Below are 16,628 nucleotides of genomic sequence, written 5' to 3' on the forward strand. Positions count from 1 at the left end.
TCAGACGTGTTTACGAGGATAACTGACAATAACACACAGCTGAAACGCCTCCTGTGTTTACACGGCCACAAAAGCTGTAAATGTGTTGACAATAGATTGATAAGTAGCAGTTGTCGCACAAGGACACAAGGTGCACTGAAGTGATGACAACAATGTGCCTACAATGTGCAATGTGTTGATTATCACTGGCTGCATTTACAGTGGACATACACATGTTGTTCTGATCTAATTATTCATGAAGAGTAGAGGGAATACTGTAATTGGTATATTGGTTGTACGACAGGTAATAAGCTCGCATCTACTGTAAGCCTCCTTTGATTTGGGTCTGTAACATTGCAGCCTCAGTTTGCTCATTAGTACATTTGCGATGTTGTCTTAAAGTCTTAAAGGGGCCCTATTCTGCTCATTTCCAGGTTCCTATTTGTATTTAGTGCATCTACTGTGACATGTTTACATGCTGTTGGAGCTATATATCTCTTTATATTATTTAATAGTTTAACATTTATTTTCTTGCTGGTTATAGTGATTATTGTAAATGTATTCTTAGTTAGCGTCATAAGTTAAAGTAGTTTCTATGCTCTTATTTTGAAGGCACGTTTGGGTACTGGGTGATTAGAGCACCTGGTGTAGTTGTATATATTGGAGACAGGTGGGTGGTGGGAGCCAGAGCACTAGTAGGCAAACGGTTTTTTACCAGGGTGTTTCAAGCCACACAAAGGAAAGCCATAGGAAATGCTTAAAGAAAAGAGATATAGGAAACCTGTTCATTGTATTTTGTTATTGGAATAAAATGCACAAATGGAGGTTCTTGTCTGGACTTGGATGATCATTGCCCTGCGTAAGGTCTGCTAACTAGTGCCTCAGCGGCTGTTTTAGGTCTATAGGATTTTGGCCGCAACACATGCTTTAATGTTCAAAGAGATTTTCATTTCTCTCATACTGCCTGTGCTGCAGCTACTCATTTCACCCTCTGTGTGAAACCAGAGCCCAGTGTGCTCTGATTGGTTAATCACACCGAATAATGTAGCATTAAATTGGCATATAGCTCCACAATGCTTGCCAAAGACTGTTGGTGAAGTCCAGCTTTCACTTGATGAAGCTGTGACTCATATATCTAAGAGTTATGCTTGCCTTCAAATCTGGATAAGAATTCAAATAAAAATGAAATGTGTTTAGCCAGCATGACCTTTTCTTTTAAGTCTCAAAATCTCTGCTGGGTCAGTTGCAGAACTTTGCCGTTTTTACTTTGAAATGTAACTCTGACGCAGGAGCTGGATATATACTGTATACTGAATGTAGAAGGACTGCCTTGGATATATTACCTATTCATGCCAACATCAAAAATACTTCCTACAGTACAAAACAAATCTTCTGTGTCTCATTTATTTTGGTTTCTTCTCTAAAGCTGCTCTACTTGATTTAGGGTAATGAAACGTGTGTAGTTTTAAATACAAATCCTGGTCATGGCGCCTTTAACAATGTAATCAAACAATTCCGGCATCATCCTCAATCAAACTGGGTGTGCTTATTTAAAATCCAGTATTGTCCTGTGTGTGAATACTCATCTTTCTCAAATATGTTATAGTAAACAGTTCCCTTGCCTGCACTAAACCACAGATGTCCAAACAATAGCTGCAGGGTACCTACTCTCAATGACCCAACAGTACAATGGACCACATGCTGACACACACACACACACTCTCTGAATAATCAAACAAGTCTTGAAACACTAGTATGCCTTTGTGGGTGCTCATGTTTGCAAATATAGTGGTCTGTCAGCAGAACATGCACATACAGTACATACACACACACACACACACACACACACACACACACACACACACACACACACACACACACACACACGCAAACATACACATTCACACAAGCATGCATTAAGAAACACTTAAGGACCTTTAAGAGCATAGTTCATATTTTGAACCCATTTGAGAATAAACAAGAGTCCCTTAATAGGACTTTTTGATCGCACTACATAGTGGATATCCTTCTCATGGCACACAGTAAACGTAATATAGTGCACTATAAATATGGAGTGTTCTTGAACCAATCCTGTTTGATGCAGTTAGACTATGGAGGAAGTTGGACCTTGAATTATAACTGGTTTGACAAACTATTTATCTCCAACAAACACTTTTGAAGCAACATCAGCTACATTTGACAATCCAGAGTGGGCTGATCAAAGATTATCTCGTTAAAATTGCTTTATAAATCATGTCATATTGCCAACTGCTCCTTCTCTTAGCTTGCACCCACCCTATTAGCTAGATACTTAAGATAAGATAAAATCTGAAAAGATAATATAAAACTTCAAATTAATCTAAATTAACCCAGCAACCTACAGCTTGTAGGATCAAGGTTGCATGTGCTGCAGAATTGCATATTGCTATTTCCCATTTATAGTCCAAAACACATGTGGGTTATCAGCAGATGCATCAATGAAGCATCGTCATTCTTCTGAGTTAGTGTGTCTCAAACAATCTGTAACACCAGACGGAAAACAGATCTCTCCTGTTGCTCTAAAGTTGACTAATGATGTACTGTGTAGATGATGCAGAAGCCCATTGCTTATTCTAAGAATCCTATCGGGAAAATATATATTTTTTTATACCACAAACGTGCATCAGTGGCATAAAAGAAAATGTTGTGTTTATATGAATGTGTCGGTTTTCTCAGTCAGTACATGGGAGAGCCAGGATGTGCCTGCTTTGTAAATGTGAGTGTGGATAATGGAGAATCCAGAGATTGATGGAAAGGTTAATCATTCCTGACAGATGGTATGTGCTGCTAAATCAGCATTAGGTGTAGTCGGACTGTGTGTGTGTGTGTGTGTGTGTGTGTGTGTGTGTGTGTGTGTGTGTGTGTGTGTGTGTGTGTGTGTGTGTGTGTGTGTGTGTGTGTGTGTGTGTGTGTGTGTGTGTGTGTGTGTGTGTGTGTGTGTGTGTGTGTGTGTGTGTGTGTGTGTGTGTGTGTCTGTCTGTCTGTCTGTCTGTCTGTCTGTCTGTCTGTCTGTCTGTCTGTCTGTCTGTCTGTCTGTCTGTCTGTCTGTCTGTCTGTCTGTCTGTCTGTCTGTCTGTCTGTCTGTCTGTCTGTCTGTGTGTGTGTGTGTGTGTCTGTGTCTGTGTCTGTGTCTGTGTGTGCTCGGTTGCTTAAGCTGTGATGAGCGGGTGTCCACTTGATTGGCCTTGAGGGTAGCGGCACTGGGACTGTCAGGCATCATGGGAACCAGCAGCCTCATTATTTTCAGTGTATGGGGGCGGGAAACAAGAGCGTGTCCACCTCCTAACTTGTGTGTGTGTGTGTGTGTGTGTGTGTGTGTGTGTGTGTGTGTGTGTGTGTGTGTGTGGGAAAGATTCTCTGTGACAGGACACACAAAGCGGCTTCCAACGAGGTGCGAGCCAAGGTCAACACCTCATCACTGCCAGAGCTTCATTCGACTCTATAGAGACCAACAAAACCTCACCAAGGTCATGTGCTGCGACGCAAGAGGTGTGATTGGACTGACCCTTCGTTGAGAGGCAGTGTGAACGTCACCTGACGACACCCAAACCTTTTGTCTAAACCTCATAAAAATCTGTGGACCTTGGGACAGCGCTCCACTGAATTGCCCCATAAAAAGCTGACATACACGCTCAGTTTTAATGCACGGCTACTTGATTTGCTAAGACGTGCAGCCACAGTGCTTCCATGTGCTACATACATAAAACATGATTTCGTGTAAACAAAATGCCTTCGCACAAGCTAACTCACGCGCCCCCTCCTGCAGAACATGAGCACACACATAAATACATTTTCACACATTAGTTGTGGAAGGAAGGAGGAGGCAGCAAGCCACGGCTAGCACAATGTGATGAATGTGTTTTTACATCTTGTGTACACACAACAACTCTCTCACACAAACATACATGCAGCTGCACGTAACAGAAGAGGAAGGAGAGAGACATTGAAACACAGAGGCAGGTTTGTGATGGAGGGGAAGGAGAGATGAAGAAAACGAAGAAAACAAATGACACTTTTCAACTTTATCACAGCAGAGCGAAGATATTTATGTGTATCTAAATACACACATAGGTTTACGATTCTTATGCATTTTGGAATTTATATTGCAAGTATCAAACCTGCTCCTCCATGGAATGACAATGTCCCTTATGAAAACAGCCAGTACTGGTTAAACATAGGAACAAGTAACATTGTGGAAAGGAAATGTTAAAAAGCCTTCCTTCTAGTGGCTTAATCTTTTAAAAAATATATAAAAAGACAACATTGTTTGACCATAGATTGTATATAGAAAGTCAATTTAGTCTAGCATTAGGAGGCTGCGAGTTTGGCATTTTGTCATAACCTGGTTTCATCGTCTTCTTATTTATGAACACATGCATTTTCAAGCATTTGGACTTCCTATGTTGTAAATGTATTATCCTTTTAATTGACACACAACATCTACTGCACGTCTGTCCGTCCTGTGAGAGGGATCCCTCCTCTGTTGCTCTCCCTGAGGTTTCTTCCATATTTCCCCAAATAAATAATAATAAAGGGGAAGGCTATGGCTCAGTGGGTTAGTGCTCAGTGGGTTAGTGTGCTGATCTTCGAATCAGAGGATAGCAAGTTTGAGTCCCACTGCAGTCAGCATGTCGTTGTGTTCCTGGGCTAGACACTTCACCCCAAATTGCTCCTGTGGGGATTGCCCACAGTATTGAGTATGTAAGTCGCTTTGGATAAAAGCGTCTAACAAGTGACATGTAATGTAATGTGATGTAAATTTGGAGTTTCTCCTTGTCCGATGTGAGGGTCCAAGCACAGAGGGTGTCATATTCATATCCTGTACAAACTGTAAAGTCCACTGACACAAATGTAATATGTGTGATATTGGGCTATATAAATAAACTTTGATTGATGATTGATTGCCATCTGACTTTTTAGGCGACCAAAATCGTACAAGTAACTGTCCTGTAGTGAAAACACAATGTGAAAGAGTTCATAAGACAAAGCAGGGAGCTCACGCAGCGCAGATAACACTGTTTTAAAATCCTGTCAATCACTTTATATTCACGCCCTAAAGCTTACGGTGCTTTATGGTCTATTTCTCACTTGAGGTCACTGAAGAAAAGAGAACAAGGTCCATGTTATTTTAGATATTTTCTGTATTTTGAAGGTCAATCCTTTGATAAAATTGTGTTTTTAAAAGACTCATTTATTAAGTTACTAAAGATGGCTCAGCTTTCAAATGAACAACTCAGAAGGTCTTTTATTTCAACACAGGTTAGATGTTTTTAATTAAAACATTTTTATTTGGATTTCAGATGTTACATCTTTCAGCTATTAATTAGGTCTGAAATGGTTCTTTATGCTGTTATTTATAAATTGTGTATTTGTTGTGTACTGTAAATATAAAGTCTATAAGCCTATTGTGTGCTGTCTGTATGAATTAATTCGGTGGCAAATTAGTTTCTTCATAGGGGATTAATAAAGCTTTCTAGTCTAATAATAATATGACACTTGAAACAAATTAAATAAAACAATGAAAACACAAAATATCCTGATGAGATTACATAGGATGAAATCGTTTACATCATAAATGGAAGAGGTCCACATACATTTTAAAAAGACGCATTTATATTTTAACGAATCCAGTCAGATGTGTACTGGATCAGAGCCCTCTGTTTGCACAATAAGGTTTCATTAGCGTTGTGAATTTCACCAAAGAGTCTAGCCATGGAGTAATGGCACTTCCTGATTATAATAGCATAGTTATGGTCAATGAGGCGATCCTTTGGGTGTATTTCTTTCAAACTTTATTTCGACTTTAATGTTGTTAAGATAACATAAACATTTGTTTAACAGTCCTTGAAAGAGGTCTCTTCAATATATATTTATTCTTTCAATGTTTTATCTTCCATACACCTGTCCACATTCTAGCCCTCAGACAGTTAGGCGGAACATAACTGGGGTCCATCTTTTTAGGAAAATGTCACTATACGCTTTAGGGGTACTTCCCTCCCTGTAGTGTGTCATATAGTTGTTGTTTTAGCATGTACTGTAAAAGGTCTGCAAAGTCTACAATCCCAAAGTGGAGTTTCTCCCCCCCCCCCCCCCTGCCTGAAACGCCTCCATTGGACTATTTTGTTTACTTCCGTAACATGGTGACATCACTCACGCTTCTATTGGCTAGCGCAACAACACATTGTACGTGATAGACTAAGGGGCGGGACATCTCTAAGCGGTTGACCAATCACAACAGAGCCGGCCAGCTAACCAATCAGAGCAGACTGGGCTCTGGTTTCAGACAGAGGGTGAAAAGAGGTGCTGCAGCACAGGCAGTATGAGGAAAATAAAGACCTTTTTGAACATTAAAGCATGGAGACATGTCACAGTAGAGACACACAATATGAACCTGAACATTAGCATAATCAGACCCCTTTTAGTGCGGCTTAAGTAAAAAAAAGCCCCACACATGGATATGATACGAGTAGATAGATAGTTGTAAAACTACAAACGTACATGTTTTCCTGACATCAGTGGAAGTAACATATTGTTTTTATACTGAAGCGTGACACTGTTGTAGGCATGATGCTATACATGGTGCTAAGTAGTAGTGAGGAGATACAATTCAATCCAGTCTTAATCGACCATTAACATGTTTTGGGTGGGCAGGTGATAAAGCAGCATTTGAAATAACTTAAAGCTATCCTGCATGCAATAGTCCACCTTCTTTTCTCCTCTATCGGTCTCTCTCACACACACATTGTGCACTGCGTCCCTCAGTCTGCACCTGCATGTCCTGATGTTGTCAAAGCTGAATTTGATTTAATAAAAAAAGACGAACAAATGTAATCCATTTAATAACTTTGTTCAAGGATTTATTTTTTTAAGGGTGATGACGTGATAAAGTATGAGCACAGGCATTCAAAACTTGTATTCAAAAACCCTCAACAAAAGCTTCAGTATCTTTACTTGAGCAGCTGTGATCATGTTGGTTTTACATGGAAATGAGACATGAGGTAGTTGAATACAGTAATTAAAGACAATGATGCTCTGACCTCCTCCTTCAGAGAAGAGCAGACTCCTCCTCCAGCATTACTCAGCAAACAAGAACCAATAAAACCCTCCACTGTTTTAATACTCTGTGAATAATCGCTGAACCAATTTGCATAACACATTTATTTTGATTGACATCTCTGAGGTGCTGCATCAAAGCTTCATTTCCACTGCAAATAATCAGTTTGACCACCGTCATATTTCACCAGCACTTCCTTCTTTGTTCTGCCGACCTCCTCATTTCTCCATATCATGTCCCTTGCAATTGAATACTTGGCGAACATGCGCTTATTAAAAGGGCCATTCAACACCACTCAGATGTATCATAATGCCCGCTACTCTTCCCGTACATCCTCGAAGATGAAGTACATCCATAAAATCAGAGGTTGTTAGGAGATTAATTCAAAATGTCAAATCTTATCAAAGTAGAACCAAAAGATTAACGAATAAGTGATAACTTTTTCATATTTCCTGCCTGAGTCATCTTCTCTATCAAGCTCAACATTTTTGAAAAGGATTGATGTTGTTTTCTACCAATGCTCGTATTATAAATAAAAAAATATTTATTTCCTTCATGGATAGCTGTGTTTGACGTATTGGTGCTGATAGAAGTCAGACATCAGTTTGTTCTTGTTTTTTCTGTTCATATCTCCTCAATGATTCAGCTCAGACGTGCTTGAGATGTGTGACTTTATCACTTCTAGAGCCAGCAGGAAATATTACGACTTTTGATGATTGGACGGTCTTTATCTCTGAGGTGAAATATTTTTCCTCAAAACGTGATGTGCTGTAATAGAGGCTCTTATAAAGATGCTCCTGCTGAGCATTAAAACATGTGTGACAAAACAATTATCCAGCGTCACATCTTACAGACACACACATTCACATTTACTAAGGTCATATAACATAGACTTACATTCATAAACTGCACACATGTTGTCCCCAATTGCTAAATTGTTTTTAGTCTAACATGTGTCTACTCTGCTAGCCTGAATCAGAAACGCACGCACGCACGCACGCACGCACGCACGCACGCACGCACGCACACAGCCTGTTCCTAAAGCAGCTAGTGAACTTGTTTGAACATGTCACTATTATTAACAAAACAAAATGCTCTAATTGAAATCCAGTTGGGGAATTTACACATCTGGGCTGTACACATCTGAAGCTACTTTCTTTATTTAAATGCCAAACAATTGCAGCTTTGTATTTTTTAGCCAACTGATTTCTTGCTGATTTCATTTAGCATTGCAGGACTTACTTGCAAAGTATTTTTACATTACGGTACATTCATTAGGTTTAATTTAACAAGCTATGATAACAACATTGTCAAAATATCACCTGCTAGCTTTATCAGTCTGATGTTTAGTCCTTGTTGTTTAATACATATATTTTACATATACTTTAATATATATATTCAAATTCAATATTAAACTTTAACTATATGTTGATTTTTCAGGTGTATCCTTTTCATGATAGGAATCAGTGATGTAGGTGTGAGGTCACATTTCTCTCCTTGTGTCAGGTAATTTTCACCTGCAGAGGTTTAAAAACAGGCCACTTTCCAAAAGTACTGTATTCGGGAAGTGCTGAAGTAAGCTAATAATGAGCTTTCCCCGATGAATAATTATGTGGTTAAACTTTCCCAAATCTATTCTAAATGAAACACTCATAACAGCTATCACAGGACTTACTTCTCACACACTGTTTGTTGCAGGAAATGAGCTCTTTCTTTCACAGCGCCTCACCTGACTTCCCCACCACAAAACCGACTTCTTCACAGCTTATTTTTGGTTTCTGTCGCTGCAGACAGGTATTGTTTTGGATTTGTCACAAGCTTAGAGTCTGGTTCTAAAGCGAGGAACGAGGGATTATTCTATTAGTCATTTTCCCTCACCAAAATAATGTAGTGGGGAAGATTTAATATGGTTTTAGGTGCTGGGTGGAAGGAGATCTGACTAGGCGGCAGATTTACAGAGAGGTTTCAACCATTTTGCATAATCCCAAGAGACATCTGTCTGTGAGTGTGAGTCCCACCTTGCAAATTTCACATTGGAAGAATTTAAATGAGATGCTTTAGGACAAGACACACAAACAGACTTTAGCAAACACACACGGGCAAAGATGCTAATTTCAACAGCTAATCGGCTATTTGAGGCTAATCTTAGTTGCCCCAAAGCATGAAAACACTTTGAAATGTTGTGTGTGTGTGAAAGGTAAACCCCCAAACCAGAATGTGTTCATCGCTGTATTACGTTAATATCATTTGTACATTGTTTTCATTCCTTAATTGCAGAACCTGGTGGATATGAAACACTTAATACCCAAGTCATACACACACACACACACACACACACACACACACACACACACACACACACACACACACACACACACACACACACACACACACACACACACACACACACACACACACACACACACACACACACACACACACACACACACACTTAAAGGCACACAGACAGATGCATCTTTGTCTGTTATGTTATCTTGTCCCTGGTAGTTCCTCTGCATACAAAACACCCTTCCTCATTTTTGTGATTCACTTTGTTTGTTTTCCGTTTGGTATTTCCTCGTGCGTGGTGTCGCATTGCTAGACGATCGTCTGTCACATCTCGAAGGCGTCGTGTGTGCACGTGTGGGCCCGGTCGTTTTAACACGAGGCGAAGCTACGTGTTTGATTTTGATCTTCTTTCAACTGTCAGCCAGCTCAGCGTTGAATTCTCTCCGTCTGTCTGTCTCTGTTCCTACAGCTGTCACCGCCACGCTGCCGATACAAAACGACACAAAACGAGACACCAAGTCGCTGACAGGATCTATCCCAGACATGTCTACCATGTGCTGTTGCTTTGGCTAAGTTTAGAGTTTGAACGTTTTGACTTGGATATGTTAACACAGTCATTTGACGACGTCTTGTTTAACTTTTTCTGTACAGTATATCCCTCTGAATTAGATCTCCCTCAAGCAAAAATCACGTGTTAAAGTTAAGCAGAAAAATGTAAAGGAACAGACGTAACAAAGCCGCTCGTAAAACGATAAAAGAACCGCAGGCTTTCGACCTCAGCAGGTTATAGGGTTCAATCCAGGAGACAGAACCTGCCTGACCTTTTAATGCATTCATTTAAAACTCTAAATGCAAGTGTGTGTTGTCTGCTCTTTTGCAGTCCAAGATTTGAACCCTTTTTGTTTAAGAGCATTATTGTGTGTTAAGTTAATCCAGAGATTTTTTCTTTTTTACAGACTTTTAAAATCCTAATTATAATAATAATAAATTATATTTTTATAGTGCTTTTCTGGGACTCAAAGTCGCTTTACAATATAAGGGAGGATTGGGGTGGGGGGACAAACAAGGACAAACAAGGACCAACAAGGACCAACAGAGACGATCAGCGGGCATGGGTTGATGGGGGGGGGGGGGGGGGGGGGGGGGGGGGGGGGCTATGAGTAGACAGAGAAGAAGAGATGAGTTTTGAAGCAGGACTGGAATACTGTGAAGGACTCAGACTCACGGAGATCTTGGGGGAGGGAATATCAAGAGGGAGCTGCAACAGAAAAGGCTCTGTGTGCGAAGCTGCAGAGTTTGGACTTGGGGGTGGATCTGACTGACCGTGGGGGTTGGTAGGGGGTGAGAAGATCAGTGAAATGGGGGTCCAGATGGTGGAGTGCTTTCTAGGTGAGGACCAGTATTTTGTAGTTGATGCGGTGAGAGATGGGAAGCCAGTGAAGTTCTTTGAGGACTGGGGTGATGTGGTGCCATGATTTGGTGCACAATAATGTATGACTTGACAAGATTTGTGCGATGCAGATAAACATATTTATGGCTGTTGTAGAATATGGTTGAAGGAAAATAAATTACAAGATATTAATCTCCTGCGGAAAACCCAAAGAGACTATAAATGCATGCAGATGCAGATATATGCCATGGAAGACAGAGATTTAGCATTTTTACAGCATTATTTATGGATAATGTGTTCCTAATTGGAACAAAAATCACACAAACAAGAAAAATAGAAGCTATCGACTTCCTCTAATATGGTCGGCTTCATAATTATTCATTTGACCAAAAATATATCAATATTTGCAAATGGCACACGTAGCGCTTGTTCAGTCAGGTATAGATGAGGATAATTAGTATGCGGATGATGGCAGAGTGCTGAAATGTGTCTGCCGCTGTGCTTTATCAATACACCAGGATGGATGTGCTCTGCGTGGGGCTCCACTTGTCTAATTTGGATGTTTATTGGAGCCTACACCCATCCGGAGAGCTATCGGACAACTTTAATGATAACTTATCAGGCTGTGCACACTTCTTCTTCCTACTGTATCAAATCTAAAGAGCTATATTGAAGGAAGATCCTTATCCTAATCTTGGCTCATGTGTAAAGTCCAGCTTTAGATGCACTAAGCATAAGGGTTTATGTAGAAAAGTTGAATAGGAAGGTATGGAAAATATGCATTTGCAGTATTTTCAAGGTTTCTTTGCATTTTTAAACTGGTTTGAGAAGATTTGTACCTGAATGTTATGTTCCCACGCACTCAAGAATTGTTGCTTTTTCTTCTTTTAGACAATGTCAAATAAATGTGAACAGAAAAATATGGAGGAAACACACAGGTACTTATGCATCGCAGTCGCTTTAAGAAAAACTAAAATAACTCAAATACAACATATAATGTTTGTACTGCAGTGCTGTAATGTATTGAAGAACATGTAGTAAGCTACTAGTTACTAGGACTTTACTTAAGCATTTCCATGTTATGCTACTTTAAACTTCTACTCCATAGTACTTAACTTTTTACTCTACTACATCTATTTTGTTATTAGTTACTTTACATATTGAGATTATAAGCTAATGTAAAATATAAATAAACCAATACATAAACTATGATGGTTGGTTAAGTTAAAGTATTGGCATGAAAATATACTTAAAGTACCAAAAGTAAAATTACTTATTGTGTGTTACTGGATTATAATTATTATTAATGCATGAATGTGTTCATCTCAATATCTTAAGTATTATTTTCTTCAGGACTTGTAACAGAGTATTTTCACAGTGTAGTAATTCTACTTTTTCAATATCTGAGTACTCATTTCACCTCTGGTAAACTGTTATGTCAAATATTATCACACTTTGATTTCTGAATATGTATTTCTTATGTAACTTGGGTTTCAAATGTTTTAATGAACACTTTTTTCTTTAGTTACAAAATTCCATGGCTGTTGAGCAGTATATGAGCTATACGATAATGAGCTCAACATATGCAGAGTTCACCACCTCGGCTGTGAATGAAGAGTGACACACCTCCATTAAACGTCCTCTGAGCAACAAACTTAAATCATCATCATCGTGGGCCAGAACCTCAGACCTGCATCGTCAGCAGACACTAACAGCCCCGCAGCAGCCATTGTATCATTACGCACCGTTACATCCCACCAGTCATAACAGCTCCTGATTGATCACTCAGGAACGGCTGTCATTTATTATTTGACTTGTGTTTTACTGCACGTTTGAGCCGATGTGTAAAAGCTGCTGGAATAAAAATCTTGCTTGAAGAAATTGCTCTGTGTGAGACTCTTTTGAGAGCTCACGACTCGAGCTGGAGGATAGATTAAGGGACACTGTGGAGTTTTAGACCGCTGGAGGCACAGCATGACGAAACTCTGATTCCCAGAATTGTTTGTAACCTGCGTTCTGCCAGCAAGAGCATGAGTCAAGTCAAATTGCCCATTAAAATGACACAGCAACAGAATAATTCACTTTTACAGCTGTGTTTTTGACAAGAATGAGAACAAATACAGGTCGTCAAAAGTACATTTAGTCAATTTTGAGGTACTTTACATGAGATTATTATTTGTGTGCTATATTTATACCTCCACTCCACTCAATTTGGAGGCAAATATATCGTACTTTTACTCCACTATATTTATTTGACAACATTAGTTGAAGGTTCATATGATTATTGAAAATGTTAAATTAACTATTTATTTTGAGGTTTTATTATGGAGTTAGATACCCGGCAGTATAAAAACTGAATACAATTAAACAGCCTTTACCAGTTGTCAAATTAAAATGATGAACATTAAAGGTAGGGTAGGTAAGTTTTGAGAAACCGGCTCGAGATACACTTTTTGTTATATTCCATGGAATGCTCTTAACATCCCGATAGCAATGAATATCTTAAGTGCTTTGACAAAAAATCCATAAAAAAATATCATCTGTGGAAGCCGTAGTACTGTAAAAAGCACGACCAATCATCTGAGCCGGCCCGGCTAAAATAACTGGATGGCCTACCTGCCTGTCAGCCTTCCATCTGTGCACAAACTTATCTCGTGCCCTCATTGGTCATGTGCGCGTTCGTGTTTGTTGGAGGAGGGGCTCTGTAAGGAAGTGGCAGATTTTTTCCGGCTGTGTATTTTCAAATTCTAGCGCACTCGAGCTGGTTTCTCCAAAATTACCTACCCCACCTTTAATGGATAACTTAAAACACTGCTCACCCCCCTGACAAATACTTTCAATGCAGAAATACACAAGCTGTGATCATGAATGTTGCTATTATGTTCATTTTCGGGGTCAAAATGTAAAGTGCGCAGATACAGATACATTTTTTTTATATTCAAGTCGAGTTTTGAATGTGTCATGTCTCGAAAAGTCGTCCAAGTCTAAAATCCTTTATTTGTATTTCCTTTCTTTTTCTGACTTCCTCTGAAAAACTAATTGGTGCAGGGTGAGTATTGCAAAATCGGAGTGCAAGTCATTGAGGTACGTGTTATTAGGGTTTCTTTTATGAGCACTTTTAAATTGCTTGACTTCGATTCTGCACCTTACCCTGTCTCCATTTTCCGTCCTTTAAAAACTCCTTTTGTATGTTAGTAGCCTAATAGTGTTTTCCCCAATTACAATTTGCAGGAAACACAATCGCTGCCTGGATTGTGGTAACGGACGATCTCTTTTCAACTGAATGAAGCGCTATTATGCGAGTACTTTGTGACTTTCCACTCCATTTGGATCCATAATAGTGGGCTTAATAACAGATACAATTCTCTGTATAATGAACAATTCAACAGCACCACAAACTGCAGCCTCCAAAGTTATACCACACTTGAATCACAACCTCTCTAAAACAGTTCAACAAAAAATGAACAGGACTGATGTTCTAGACTGCATCTGTTTCAGTGCATACTGTAGGTAGCAGCTTCTACATGCTTAATGGCAAGGTTTACGTTAAGTGTCTTTAAAGAGTACACCTGGCTTTACTCTGCAGTGCATCTTTAAAGAGGCCCTATTATGCATTTCGAGGTTTTCCCTCTCCTGTAGTGTGTTATATAGGTTTGTGTGCATGTAAATGGTCTGCAGAGGCTAAAATCCTAATGTTCCCTCCAGATGGAAGTTTCTCTCCCACACACCTGCCCGAAACGCCTCCATTAGACTCCTTTGTTTACTTCCTTAAAATAATGACATCACTTTGCATTCGGGGTTCAATTGGCTATAGGGCTCCAACACATTGTTTGTGATAGGCTAAGAGCCTGGACATCTCTAAGCGGTTGACTGGGCTCTGGTTTCAGACAGAGGGTGAAAAGAGGTGCTGCAGCACAGGCAGTATGAGAAACATAAAGAGCTTTTTGAACATTAAAGCATGGAGACATGTCACAGTAGAGACACTACATACTAATATGAACCTGGAAATGAGCAGAAAAGAGCCCCTTTAAAACCCAAAATAACATGTTTCTCAGTTTATCTCAGAAGTATATAATGAAAATGTGCCTGCGTCTTTCTTTTAGTTTTATAATAAATCCCAATTTCTCAGTGAAAGTGACGCACACATTGTTTTTGTCGTTATCATTTATTCATCCGGCAGCTGGGCTGTGTAAGACGCACAGAGCAGCACTTGTCTTTCCTGTCAGATTTATCTGCCCTCTTGTAATCTGAAATTCCACTTTCCCCAAAATCCCTCATCTCTCCGTGCACTCTTTTCACACCCAACCACTCTTGCTCTCCCCTGCCCCATTTGTCTTCCCCCTATCTGTTTCTTTCTCTTTCTCTCTCACACACACACACACACACAAGTGTATGCCAAGTTGTTAAAATTGAGCTCTCCATCTTTTTTCCCCGCACACAAAGAGGTAAACACAGCCTGGAAAAAAATAGCATCTAACTCTGATTCTGGGCTCAAAGATGAGAATCCTTTGGAAGAAAATTCTCTCTCTCACACACACACACACACACACACACACACACACACACACACACACACACACACACACACACACACACACACACACACACACACACACACACACACACACACACACACAAACACACACTCTATCTCGCTCTTGCTATCTCAACACAAATTGAATCTGTGGTCCTGACAGGGCAAGAGGACAGGAAGGACGAATAAAAATCACCTCATTACACACACCCTAACACATCCCTCTCGCACACACACACATGAACAGACAGACACAGACAAACAGGTCACTCACATGCATTAGAGATGGAAATAGAAGACGGATCGTGGACAAATGTCATTTGGTGTGTAAATGCTGACAGACGAGGGCAGGAGGCCACTTGAGATCCGAGACGCAGTTTAGCGGGAATAACGGACGGACATACTGAGCAACAATGATGTGCACACTTGTGGCGGTTGGAATAATGATGATTATGATTACACTGATGAATGATGAAGGTCACTGCGACAATGTGAGCGGTGAAAGTGACGATAATGATGATGTCCTCACAATCGTTATCTCGTCCCTTCTCTCAGTGATGAAGACCGTGATTTTTTTTCGTTTTCGGCTGCACATGAATGTTTTCGATGGTGTCTGTGATAACTCCAGGTTTGACTGACGACTTCCCGCAGCCCCACCGTGACTGCAATTTAGAGTCCAAGGTGCAGCTGAAGAGATTATCGATCACAGCAAGCGGGTTGGATGTTATCCTAACAAGATCTGCAGACTCTCCTGCTGTTCATTTTTTGTTAAGAATCTTAATTTGTCATCTGCTTTGATAGACAATGGTGTCTGGCAGGTTTCAGGGTTAACATGTGGTTCTTTTAATCAATTCCACTGGATGAATGTTAGTCGGAATGGAAAATAATCTGTTATCTTATTAATTGTGTTGTAAAAGGAAGTTTAACCTTCACTAGTTGACATTTTGGCCACATGGGGGCGCGACCATACTTGCCAACCTTGAGACCTCAGAAATGGGGTGGGGGGTGCTAGTGGACTGTATTAGATTAACATTAACATGCTTATTGTAGTTGTAAGTGCACTGCAGGAAAGGAGTGAGCAGAGGGTAGACTTGTCGATCCTTGTTCTGTTTGCTGTGACTATCTTCCTCACCCTCTCAGACTTTCAGTTGCGCGCTACTAATGAGACGCACTACCATGGAAACCAAACAATGGTGTAGCTGTATTAAAGTCCGAGTGGAAACAGTCCTGAGTAAATCTGATCAGAAATCGGGAGAAATGCGGGAGAAATATGACCCCGGGAGGAAACCGGGAGAGGGCAATGAAATCGGGAGTCTCCCGCGAAAATCGGGAGGGTTGGCAAG

This window comes from Trematomus bernacchii, unplaced genomic scaffold (assembly GCF_902827165.1).
Source record: "Trematomus bernacchii unplaced genomic scaffold, fTreBer1.1, whole genome shotgun sequence".
NCBI lineage: Eukaryota > Metazoa > Chordata > Actinopteri > Perciformes > Nototheniidae > Trematomus > Trematomus bernacchii.